Consider the following 8,616-nt stretch of genomic DNA (forward strand, 5'->3'; position numbering starts at 1 on the left):
TGACAATCAGGCCCCTTGTCTGTGTTCAGAGTGACTTCCTCAGCCCCATCTCCCTACACGCCCAGTCTCCTGATTTGCTGATGAATAGCACTAATCATTTGTACTTGCTGCTCTTCTTTTCCTTCCTCTAAGAGTCAGGCCAATGACATCCCTTCTCGGAAGCCTTCTGTAAAGCCCCAGCCTGAGCTAGGTCCCTTCTCTGTTCTCCCTTAGCAACGGGGCATCCATCCACACAGTCCCAACCTGTGGCAAGAGCACAGCAAGTGCTGGCTCACTGAACGAGGCATCGATTTCCTAGGCTGTGATATCAGGAAAAAACTGCTCATGGTTTTAACAAGGACAAAAGTGTGTGTGGAGAGGTAGGCAGAAGCGGGTGAGATGAACAGGCTGAGTTCCCTTGAGTCACTCCCCAGGCACCCTGTCTACTGGGAAGAGTGGGAGTGTGGAGAAGGGCTGTTTGCTGTGCCCACCTGGTGGAGCAATGCCCTCTGGGCTCTGCCTGTCCTGGTGACTGAGTCCCAGCTGTGGCCTGAGTCCATGACAGAGGGGCCTGGGGAGCTGAAGGTGATCTGCTGCCTGTGAGCCCCAGGCTGTGCTACCCAGCTCTCCTGCTTGTCACCTTGCTAAAGACACAGCAAAGAGACCCCTCTTCTGGTCAACGCCCAGAGGCACAGTGTGGAGACTCCAAATCCAACTTGCAGGCACGCAGAACGATTCTGTCTTTGTCCCTTCTCTCTCATTCTGGAGACCCCTGAGGGAGTTTGTTGTTAATTTGCCCACCTGTGATGCCAGTCTTCCCCGTTCACAGTTAAGCATGTTTGAATAAGAAGCCAGGTGTTGGCGTTAGCGGCTCGTTAAGTTATAGTAAGAGGAGGGAGGAATCCAAGACTCCCAGGCAGAGAGTGAAGCTTAGAGGATCAGGCCCTCCACCCTCCTCCATGCGTGGTTCTTCTCCACAGTGTCTTTGTCTAGTGGACTCTCCACCCCGACTGAAATCCCTGCAATGACAGGAACTCACCACCTCCCGGTACATCCCACTCCACCTGGGACAGCTCTGACAAGGACAGGACTTCACAATTTCGAGCTGCAATCGGTCCCCCTACTTATCCCCACCACAGTCCTGTTCTATCCTCTGGGGCCCCAGAGAACAAAGTATGGGTCTTCCCCATGACAGTCTCTCAGGTATGTGAAACCAGCCTTTCTGTTCTCCAAAGCTTTTCTTCTCCAGGCCAAAGGTCCTCCACTCCTACAAATCTTTTCCATGTGACATGGTTTCAGGTTCCCTCAGCAACCACCCTGCTGTTACCATGCCATCTGCAAACTTGCCTTGGCCTCCAGGGGACTCATAGCTTCGACATTCTCAGTACCCTCCCGAGTCTAGTCATCTCACCGACTCAGCTTTTTTTGTTTTGTTGTTTTCACTCATTCGGTCATATTCTTGGCAAATAGACATAGGCTATCAGCTGACTCAGCTGCAGAATCAGCAGAAAGGACTGTGTCTCCTTCACCTCTGTCTCCCCTGTGGCACCCACTACAGTCCTTGGGAATGGGTAGCTGCTAAGAAAAGGTTTGTGAAACTGAGTTGAATGGAGAGGGTTGGCTGGAGACCTGAAAGAGGATTTTTAAAGGCCCCAGGTCTCATCATCAACGTGGCCACTCACCAGGTGGTGGAAGGAATGTAGAAAGGATCCTTTCAGCTAAAGCAGGTCTGTGGTGCACGTGCTATGGGTGGTTTCTGTGCCAGATTCTACACTAGAAACATGGCAGTCCACCTTCCCTTCTTTGAGGACAGCACAGGATCCACATCATGCCCTGTTTATCCCCTTCTTGAAACATGTGTCCCTGAAAAAGTGTTTATTTTTTATTTATTTATTTTTTTTTTTGAGACGGAGTCTCGCTCTGTCGCCCAGGTTGGAGTGCAGTGGCGCAATCTCGGCTCACTGCGAGCTCCGCCTCCCGGGTTCACGCCATTCTCCTGCCTCAGCCTCTCCGAGTAGCTGGGACTACAGGCGCCCACCACCACGCCCGGCTAATTTTTTTTTTGTATTTTTAATAGAGACGGGGTTTCACCGTGGTCTCGATCTCCTGACCTCGTGATCCGCCCGCCTCGGCCTCCCAAAGTGCTGGGATTACAAGCGTGAGCCACCGGGCCCAGCCGAAAAAGTGTTTAAATACACCAGTTTGAAGAGCCCATTCTTGGATTTGGGATTCATATGTATATTAACAACCCTATGGAAAGGCAAAATGTTGTTCTCTGCCTCCCGGAGAGCGTAGATCTCCCAGGAGATCTGTGGCTTGTCTGATGCTGCCTACAGTGCCACTGGCCCCTTTTCTCTTCAAAATAAACTGTCAGGAAGATTAGCAATACCAGGCAGGCCCTCACAAATCATGGAGTGGAGGACAGCTGTCCCAGCACGGATCCTGCAACTGAGGTCAGCCACAGAGCTTCCCATTTTTGCCATCAATTTCTTTAAGCCTGTCTCTCTGGAACTCAGTGCCCACATTTGCAATGAGGCCTAGAGGCTCTTATGAGTTGGAAGCAGTCACTTGATATTGATTTAGGGCCCTTGGGTTTCTGGAAGTACGCCCAATCTGAAGCAGGAAAAAAAAAATCTCATCACCAAGAAGACTTTGGGATAAAAATTGCTCTTTTGTGCATCTAGTTTTTAGCATTGTGGTTGTGGCAAAGTTGACCTATTACTTTTGCAACAGTAACAAAATCTCAGAGGCTAGAGCTTCTTGCTCTGAAATTTTAATTTTTTCCCTTTTTCTTTCTCTTCTTCTCAATTTTTAGCTTTATGGGGAGCATTGAGAAAAGTTACTGAGTTTCCATGCCGACATACTTCAGAGTTTAGAAAAGATCGACAAAAATGTAATTAAAAAATAACCCAGTTGTAAGACAAAAGTCCATACAGTTTCACACAAGGCCTTCTATGCTAAGATTTAATTACAATCCATTCTCTCAGCAGAAAGGGATCTTCCTTAGTTTTACAGATCTGTGGGAGCAAGGGACCTGAGGTGTCTGGGCCAACCAGGGTCACTCAGTGAAGAAAAATGCCTTTCGTGACATTCAAGTTGCATTTGTCTGCGGTTCCCACACATACTCATGGAATCTGGAAGATTAACAGTGAAAAATGACCTATTTTAACAGGTGCACACTTGTGTGTAAGTGGGATTTAGCTGAGCGTGGAATTATTTTAACATGGAAATAAGTTGTGGACATTGAGAAACATCACTGTTTTGACCACACAGGAATCAGACACATGGTCAACATTTGGGAGTTTCTCAAGACTTGAAACGGATGTGTTCGTTGGATTTTTCCAGAGGAAGCCACAATATCAGAGAAATAAACATGAATGCCTACAAAACATGACTGTTCATGTTCCAATTCCTTCTTCAAAGCATGTCCCTTTTCTCCAAGGAACAGAAAGCCAAACTTTCAATTATTAAATCTGTTTTGGAAAGATCATTTCAAATGTACAAAATAGCAATAGGTAAAGTAAATCCATGTTTCTCAGCACAGTGCCTTTCAGAGGGGTTGTGGTCCAAAGGGAAGATCACTGGCCAGGTCAGAAGACAGTGGCTCAACAATCATGAGACACCTGACCTGGGACAAGAAGCTGCATGTCACTGCGCCTTGACATTGCCACCTGTGAAGTGGGGATCCTGAGCCTGTGTGCAGCCTCTACCTCATGGAGCTATTGGGAGGGGCACGTTAGATGGTAATGGGAAGATGTCGTGAACGGATGAGGGCTGCCAAGGTCACTGGATCTGTCATTGCAGTAGAAATGACGGGAACCGGACAAACTGGTTTCTGAGCCCTGTTTCCATTTTTGTTTTGTTTTGAGCATGTTTAGTTTTGTCTGTTTTCCCCGGAGCGGAGGCTCAGGGATGCCACATGCAGTAGGGTGGAGTGGCAGAGGTGGGATCACTGAGCCTCAGTAGTGCCTCCAGGAGAAAGTAATTTTTTTTCAAGGTGACGGCCATTCTGTCCTGTGACTTGACTTTCCCTGGAATTTATTCAAGGGACTTGGATCTGGAAATCATCAGAATGATTTCAAGGTAGATGGAAGCACATTAATGAATAGAAAATTGAAATCTGCTTTCTCAAGATAGCCAGGTGATGCCTCTTCCGTTCCTAAAACAGCCCTAAAGGTACGATTTCAATGTCTCTTCATCACGTGTTTACGGTGGAGCAAGCTTGTCCAACCCATGGCCCAGGACGGCTTTGAATGTAGCCCAACACAAATTTGTAAACTTTCTTAAAACATTGGTTTTTTTGTGTGATTTTTATTTTTATTTTTTTTTTAGCTCATCAGCTATCATTAGTGCTAGTGTATTTTATGTGTGGCCCAAGACAATTCTTCTTCCAGTGTGGCCCAGAGAAGCCAAAAGATTGGACACCCTTGTTTAAAGAAACACTGACTCCTGGTCACTTCTTTTGGAGAAACACATTGGCTGTGTGACTTTGTTCAGGTCACTTGACGTTTCTGAGGCTCAGCATCCTCATCTTTAAAAGGGGGGAAATGCAACTCTGTCCTGCCTATTCCACGGGGCTGTGTGTTTGTGTGTGTGTGTGTGTGTGTACATACATATACATATGCACACATATACACAGACTCATAGGACAGGGAAATGTCCTCACTATGTGAAAAGCACTTTTTTTCTTTGTTTCTTCTATACACACACACACAGAATCTGAGGCAATGGGTAAGGCGAGGTCATCCAGAAAGATGATTGAACGTCCACATGGAAAGTTGGTTTGAGAATAGGCTTTACAAGGGAATGGCTGAGCAATATTTGCTCAGGGCTAATAACTGTGACTATTTAGTGCCTACTATGTGCCTGGCATATGGTAAACTGTGTCATCATTTAACCTTAACAACAGCCCTGGGAAGCAGGCATGTCACCATTTTGCAAACGAGGAAGCTGAGGCTCAGGGATGCCCCCTACCTTGCCCCGGTTCATACACCAGTAAGTGGCGATGGTTTGGCTCTCTGCTCTGTCTCCGGCAGAATCTGGCTTCTCGCTGCCTCGTTCCTGTGGCATAGAGAACAGGGGACAGTGCATGAGTCAGAGATCCCAGCTGTTCACAAAGACTGACAAACTGGTTTCTGAGCCCTGTGCTCTTTTTCATTTTGTTTTGAGCATGTATAGCTTTTCTCTGTTTTCCCTGCATCAGTTAATATTGAATGTTTTTTTTTGTTTGTTTAGACAGAGTCTGGCTCTGTCACCCAGGCTGGAGTGCAGTGGCATGATCTTGGATCACTGCAACCTCTGCCACCTGGATTCAAGCGATTCTCCTGCCTCAGCCTCTCAAGTAGCTGGGATTACAGGTGCCCGCCACCACGCCCAGCTAATATTTAGTAGAGATGGGGTTTCACCATGTTGGCCAGGCTGGTCTCAAACTCCTGACCTCAAGGGATCCGCCTGCCTCGGCCTCCCAAAGTGCTAGGATTACAGGCATGAGCCACCATGCCTGGGCAATATTTCATCTGTTCAAGTCTGTTTTGTAATTCTCAGGCCCGCAGCTCTGTCACTGCTCAGCCTCACGTGCTGCACTATAAATGCTCCCTAGCTGCATCTCTCTTCCACAGCAGCCCCCAGTTCCCAGGCTGAATTTGCTGGGTCCAAAGCACAGGGATTAGGAAGAAGGGGCCTTCCTCAGGAGTGAAGCCCCTCAGCCTCTCAGTCCGTGCAGCAGGGGCTCCTGGGCCCTGGCTCTGGCCACCCAAGGAGAAAGCCTGCCTGGGCAGAGAAGGGGGCTCGGAGAGGTCCTCCCAGCCACCTATTTATCGTTGCCCAGGCTCCTAGGCCTGGCTCTGTCAGCCAGGGCCTGCCTATGGCCCTGGGAGGTGATGGGAGTGGGGGTAGTTTCAGTCTCTGATGAAAGCCGCTGAAACCGGCACCGAGCACACATGAAAAGGACGAAAGAGAAGCCGCAAGGCTGACTGCCAGGTGGCAGGCGTGCTGGGACTTGTCTCCCACTTGGGGAGATGAAGACAAAAGGCAGCGTCATCCCCCAGAATGAGTGACTCTGCCCCTGTAGGGCTGTGCCTGAGCAGGGAGCAGGGCCTCCGTGCCTGGAAGAATGATGCCTTTGGCCTCCTGAGTTCTGAGCCACATCCCCTGGCTGAGTGGGTTGTTCCCATCAATATTCAGGAGTCTTTGGTGTTGAGAAACCTTGAACGATGTAAGCTGAGAGGTAGCGCCATCAATTCCTGTCTAGACTAGATTTTTGGAATCCAGGCTCCCAAGATGAAAGGGTACATTATGAAGACAGGGCATAAATCTACCATGCCAACAAGACCCACATTCACCTCGGATTACTTACACCTTTCTGCCTCCCTCTGGGCATTGCCCATCCCACTGTAGCCCACTTTCAAGCTTTGACAGTTTCACTTAATGCCTCATGACCTACAAGTAGCCAATTACGTATATTTTCATTTTGAGGGAATCTGTACCCCAGGCCAGTTTCCCCCTCCTGACTCCCTGCAGTTTTACCTTTTTACTTGGCTCTTAAAGACACCACATATGCTAAGGAAGGGATGAGTGTTGGTCATAAGCGCACAGTGAAACCTGGCTGGGGAGGGTCACCGAGTGTGTATTACTAATTCGATCTCCGCCGCACCCTTGGTCTCATGCCCAGCACCTTTGTGTGGCGGTTACTCAAGGATGTGGGAAGCCGCTGGAGCGAGGCTGCTGACGCGTCCCATTTCAGAACTGCCAACGCAGGCTCCTTGGCAACCACAGCTCACCATCTGCCCAGGCAACCAGGGAGGGCACAGAGGGCAGTGAGCCTCTGCCAGGATGGACAGTTCTCAGCATTGAAAACTAGCTGTGGGTTCTGCCAATACCGTGGAGCCAACTGTACCTCTCATTCAGCCTCGGGTCCTGCCTTGCCAGCTGCGTATGGGCCACCTTAACTTGGATGATCCCTGGATGCTTACCATTTAAGAGCATAAGGGTGATCAAGTCACTTTCTCTTAGAGGCCTCCATTTCCGTGTCTTTGTCATGAGAAGATTGGGCTGCAGTTAGGCTGCAATAGTCTTTCATGTGCCTTCCGGCACCGTGCGGTAGGATACAGCGCGTGTGGGCCTTGAAAGCCGAAACGGCGATGTTCATATCTGGCTCTGCTGTGTGACTGCAGGCAGGCCCCTGAACTTTTTCACCCTCATTTCTTTGCCTCTAAAATAGGGCTAGATAAAGCCTCTCGGCCCCGGCCCCTGTTATCCCTCCCAGTTACCAACAGTGCTAATAACGATTCACACTTACTGTGGGCTTCCTGTGAGCCAGGCTGTGCTCTAAGGGCTTGGTATATGATAACTCATCTCATTGGTGAGAAAATCTCTCCAAAGCAGAAACCTCCCGGTTTCACTTTCACTGAGAGTGGTCATGTGCCTTCCCAAGGCCGCACAGCCAGCAAGTATTATGTCTGGGACTTGAACCCAGTAGTGAGAGCTTACCTTCTACACGGTTCTCTCTCTGCAAGAGGAACCCCGTAAATGTCATGTCCATTTCCTTCTCCTTTTCTCTTTCAGCTCGGCACACTTCTTCATTTGCTGTCCAAAGTAACATCCACCTACTCTTAATGTTTTCGGCCGGGTGCAGTGGGTCGTGCCTGTAATCCCAGCACTTTGGGAGGCTGAGGCAGGCGGAATCATCTGAGGTCAGGAGTTCGAGACCAGCCTGGCCAACATGGTGAAACCTCTTCTCTACTAAAAATACAAATATTAGCCAGGCACGGTGGCAGGCGCCTGTAATCCCAGCTACTCAGGAGGCTGAGGCAGGAGAACTGCTTGAACCCGGGAGGTGCAAGTTGCAGTGAGCCGAGATTGGCACCACTGCATTCCAGCCTGGGTAACAAAGCGAGACTCCGTCTCAAAAAAAAAAAAAAAAAAAGTTTTCACAACTCTCCTCATCCCACAGTCACCTGTGACTCCTGCCTTTTCTCCCAGCCCCCTTTACTTCCATATTTCTTAGTGTTCCAGTTAGAGGGAACCGCCTGTGCAAATGTCCCGTGGCAAGAGAGAGTGCAGAGGGAGGACGAAGAGAGGGAACAACACACTGGCTGCCTCCAGGCAGGCTGAGCTTGATGAACCAATAAGACCCAGACCATCGGAGCTTTGAGTTCTTTCTGCATGCTAAGAGAAATGAGAAACTTCTGAAGCATTTTAAGTGAAAGAGTGACATGATCCAGGCTATCTTTTAAAAATAGTTTTCATACTGCTAGAAACCTTTCCAGGAGCCAGCAGGGCCTTCCTATTCCGAGCCAAAGTTTTTCTGCCTCATATTCAAGGCCTCAGTCCAGCATCCAGTTGGGACATGTGTCTGGGTTGGGGGCAGGGAGAAGGGCTTCCCGGGTGGGTGGATGGGATATGTAGTGAAAGGCCCTTTCATTCCAAGTCCACAGGCCTCCGGTGGGCTCTTTCACTCCTAATGCACGGCCCCTCACCTGTTCTCTGCTTTCAAATGGCCCTTTGCCTCCGTCCACAGAGCTCTAAACTTTACTTCTTTCCAATGAAACTTGTGAAGTCCTTCTGACCCTTTCTGATGAACTCTGGCCTCTATGTTTTCAGAGATTTCTACATCCAGCTATGCTATGCTGACAAAGA

At 49.0% G+C, this 8,616-nt stretch overlaps 1 long non-coding RNA gene across 3 annotated transcripts in view; it reads right to left on the reverse strand.

Annotated features, from left to right (window-relative positions):
- The window catches only part of LOC131380993 (uncharacterized), a 51,805-nt gene extending 45,138 nt beyond the window's left edge, over positions 1-6,667 (reverse strand). For 2 of the 3 annotated variants that reach the window (XR_009209371.1, XR_009209369.1), the window contains exons 1-2: positions 6,505-6,653; positions 4,954-5,040 (exon numbers count right to left, since the gene is read on the reverse strand). This is a non-coding gene — a long non-coding RNA (uncharacterized LOC131380993). Of the gene's footprint in view, positions 1-4,953; positions 5,041-6,504 lie in introns of all 3 variants that reach the window. The other variant, XR_009209370.1, reaches the window with a different exon arrangement.
- Positions 6,668-8,616: the final 1,949 nt, after the last annotated feature.

Source organism: Hylobates moloch, unplaced genomic scaffold (assembly GCF_009828535.3).
Source record: "Hylobates moloch isolate HMO894 unplaced genomic scaffold, HMol_V3 SCAFFOLD_13, whole genome shotgun sequence".
NCBI lineage: Eukaryota > Metazoa > Chordata > Mammalia > Primates > Hylobatidae > Hylobates > Hylobates moloch.